Genomic DNA, 4539 nt, shown 5'->3' with positions numbered 1-4539 from the left:
TTTTGTTTTATTTTTCTATTGCCGCAACGCATCTGAAATAAAAAAAGAAATATATTTATTTCAGATGCATTGCGGCAATAAGAAAAAAAAAAGTTTTTATATATATATATATATACATATACGCATCTGAAATAAAGAAATCAATATTTATTTTATTTCAGATGCGTCACAGCAATAAACATATATATATCCACATATACACACGTGTTTTTTTTTCTGAAAATATAATATATATATATATATATATATATATATATATCATTTTATTGCTGCGCCTTATCTGAAATATAAAATAAATATATTTTATATATATTTTTTTATTTCAGATGTGTCGCAGCAATAAAAATATATAGGACAGAGACTTTAATATTTGATTTAAATAAATGTATATTTGACCATAAAAAGTGTTCTTGTAAATTGACATTTTGCAGATGGTTATTTTTAGCTGTAAATGTCCATATAATTTGTAAGACGTGCACTGAACAATGTGGTGGTTTTGGGTTAATTTAAAGAAGTTACTAATAAAGTCTGAATCTCTTTTTTTGTATCTTCCGCTCTTTATTCTGTTCTAAAGCACAAAATTGTGAAACCAACTGATCGTGACATCGCTGATAATACAGTTTATAGTTACCTGATTGCGTTGAATGGGTTAAATTTGTTCTATTGTTACTTAGGTTAAAAAAAAAAAGACAGCATCTATAAGGTCCGCGTATCTCAGATCAGTTTTGTATAATTTAGCATTACGTTACTTTCAGCCCTCAATACCTTTTATTGTGAGATAGGTGTCGCGGGCGGGGAGGAGGGTGTTAACACTGCGCTCACCCCACTGCTCGGGTCCGGCTGCTGCTGCTCTGTGGTGGCTCGAGCGATGGGCCGGATCCCGGGGGTCTCTAGCGGCGCTCCTCGCCCGTGAGTGAAAGGGGTGTTTGGGAGTGGGGATTGTTTATTGTCCGTGACGCCACCCACGGTTGTGGTGATTTGTTGACACCACCGCTGCTCTGTATGGGGATCCCAGGAGTGATGGTATGGAGCAGCTAGATGTTAGTCCTCCCCTCCGTGGGTAGGGGGTTGGTTGTCCCGGGGCCCAGTGATGAGGTGGGTGATGCAGGGCCCGGTGGGGTGCAGGGACGCGGGGGCAGCGCTGTGCCTTGCGGCACTGTGGTACTCACTCAGCCTGAGACGATGACACAGTTCTCGGTAAAACACACGGCTGGAAAGACGGTTCCCACGGATGGCTGCACTTGCTTTTCCCCAGTAGTTGACGGTGACTGTCCCTTTTCCTGCACCTAAGATGATGATGGTTGCGATGGGTTCCCACCGGTAACCCGCTCCCCGGCTTGGATATGGGCCGGAGGAGCCCTACTTTGCCCACAGGCGCTGTCCCTGAGAAACTGGTGCCTTGGCGGTGGCGGTGTCTCTCCGTTACGGTTGGACTGTTGCCTTCAATCGGGACTTGGTTGTTGGGAGACAGTCGTCCCCTTCACTGACGGTTTTGGCAAATTATGGCGACTCCTAGCCTTGCCGGGATCCGAAAGGCCCCTGCCCTGGTGCTGACTATTCTTCGTATACTGCTCCAGACCGCCGGGCCACCACCCGTCCGCGCAACCTCCGAGCAGTCCCACTACAGACAATCACCGCCGTCTGCTGACCTTGCTATCTCAGTCCGGGGCACACACCCGGACCAACTTCAGGCTGGCTTAACTGTTCCTTTTCTGAAACCACTCTTACTGTCCTCCTTTGCCACTTCCTTCTACTTCACTCCTCTAGTTTGAACTTCCACTTCACTGTTTACTCCTTCACTTCCCTAACTGATCTGCCTGGTTTTCCCGCCTCCAGAGCTGTGTACTCCTCGGTGGGCGGAGCCAACCGCCTGGCCCACCCCCTGGTGTGGACATCAGCCCCTGGAGGAAGGCAACAAGGATTTCTGGTTAGCTTTGGTGTTCCTAACTGGGATGTAGGGTGTGGTGGTGTTATGACCTGTGACCCCTGGCTTGCCAGGGCGTCACATAGGTATATACCGGAGTCGTATTAAAGAGGTTGTCTACTATTGAACAACCCATTATTAATTGCTTTATTATGCTACATAAATTAAAAAAATGTATACTTACTGCTCCACTTTCAGCCGTCTTCTCAGCCAGTCTCAAGACATATCATGTGACTGCTGCAACCAATCATTGGCTGCAGCCTTTACAATTATCTTTGACTGTAGGAACAGGTTATCTTCCACTTGACCGTAATTGTAGTATGAGTCTTCTTTGTCCCTCCTTCATAAAAGAAGTTTTCCTTATTAATGTCCTCTGTTCCCTACTGGACTATCTCCAACAGTCCCATAGACAATGAATGGAATGGTGGCGTCTGTGTAACCATGGCGTCAATCAAATCGTACACTTTAGAGCAGAGGTCTCAAACGCACAGGCTGCATGCGGCCCCCGAGGCTGCTCGTTGCGGCCTTCAGACCCCGTGACAATTGCAGCTCTATGCCCAGGGCCAACGCCGGCAGGACATCACTACAGTGGCATCATTTGCGGGGCCGCGCACAGGAGCTTTCTGCATTATACCAATGGCTGCTGGCTGCAAATCAGATGCAAGGAAGTGACGTCGCTGTATGATGTCACCTCTTTGCATCTGATTGGCCAGCAGTAGCCATTGGTATAATGCAGACAGCTCCTGTGCGCGGCCCCGCAAATGATGCCACTGTAGTTAAGTCCTGCCGGCCCCGGGCATAGAGCTGCAATCGTCACGGGCTGCAACAGGCAGGTATGTGCTCACAATCAGGACTCACTGCCTCCTGGACGTGGCGGGTCCTGACCTGCGGTGCTGCAAGTCTCCTCCATAGGAGACCACAGCTGCCCACGATCAGGGTTTGGCGTGCTGCAGTCTCCTCGCTGTGTGGGCACAATACTACAAGGATGGGCACCTTACTACAGGGCACACAGATGGGGACATTACTACCAGATGTTGGCTAAGATTACTGTATGATTCTACTAAATTTAAAACAATAGAAGAAGGTGATAAAATTCATAATAAAGCATGATTTTTTTTCCCATTTAAAAATGCTTTTTTATATATAAACTTAACTGAACAAAAAAGTGCAGGTTTGTTCTAATAAACAAGCAAAAAATGTTCAAAAAAGTGGAACAAAGATGTATAGAAAAAAAACAAGGAATCATTAAAGATGTCACTTTGTCCTGCAAATAATGCGGCCACTCTATTTTTTTCCTATATTTGGCCCATACACCCAGCTGAGTTTGAGACCCCCTGGTTTAGAGCATAGTTATTGGTTTTAGTGGTGGGGTCACATTTCCTATTGATATGTGATAACTTGCATTTAAAAGGAATATCCGCAGGATTTCAGCGCCCCCCATCCCCAAGCTATTTATTTGTACATGTAATGCAAGTTCAGCAATACCTTTGTGTGGCCAGTCCATTACTTCATTACTGAGAAATCAAAATTTCAACTGAAATGCAAAGAAGGCCGAAGAGCTATTTGTAGGGCTGAATTCTCCGTCACTCCAGCTCTATTCCCTGCCCAGCACTGCCTACCCATCATAAACAACCTTTATGCTGTATGACTTCAGGCAAAGCAGTAGTCAAGTAGGAAGAGATGGCACAAACCAGGGAATAGAGCTGGAATGACTGAGGCTTTAAATCTACAAATGTCAGGAGTAGGCTGTGCTGGATGGGGAATTCAGCTGGAGTGATGGAGGCTTCAGATCTGCAAATATTAGTAGTAGGCTGTGCTGGACGGGGAATAGAGCTGGAGTGACGGAGGCTTTAGAGCTACAAATATCAGGAGTAGGCTGTGCTGGACGGGGAATAGAGCTGGAGTGACGGAGGTTTTAGAGCTAATGTCAGGAGTAGGCTGTGCTGGACGGGGAATAGAGCTGGAGTGACTGAGGCTTCAAATCTACAAATGTCAGGAGTAGGCTGTGCTGGACAGGGAATTCAGCTGGAGTGATGGAGGCTTCAGATCTGCAAATATTAGTAGTAGGCTGTGCTGGACGGGGAATAGAGCTGGAGTGACGGAGGCTTTAGAGCTACAAATATCAGGAGTAGGCTGTGCTGGACGGGGAATAGAGCTGGAGTGACGGAGGTTTTAGAGCTACAAATATCAGGAGTAGGCTGTGCTGGACGGGGAATAGAGCTGGAGTGACGGAGGTTTTAGAGCTACAAATGTCAGGAGTAGGCTGTGCTGGACGGGGAATAGAGCTGGAGTGATGGAGGCTTCAGATCTGCAAATATTAGTAGTAGGCTGTGCTGGACGGGGAATAGAGCTGCAGTGACGGAGGCTTCAGAACTACAAATATCTCTTTGGTCTCTTACAAATCCATTGATTTCTCAGTAATGGAGAAATGGACTGGTCATTTACAGGTATTGTTGGACTTGTCTTTGAAAGAGCTACATGCACATATCCTAATTTTGGGGTGAAATTCCTGCTGCCGGACTCCCTTCTAAGATGTATTTCTTCATCGCAGTTCCTTTCAGTTCCAGTTCTGCACATTGGTGTTCTCATATTGAAGCACATAACACTACGGCTCG

The sequence above is a fragment of the Anomaloglossus baeobatrachus genome, chromosome 12 (assembly GCF_048569485.1).
Source record: "Anomaloglossus baeobatrachus isolate aAnoBae1 chromosome 12, aAnoBae1.hap1, whole genome shotgun sequence".
Taxonomy (NCBI): Eukaryota; Metazoa; Chordata; class Amphibia; order Anura; family Aromobatidae; genus Anomaloglossus; species Anomaloglossus baeobatrachus.
Note: the sequence above shows the minus strand (reverse complement) of the source record.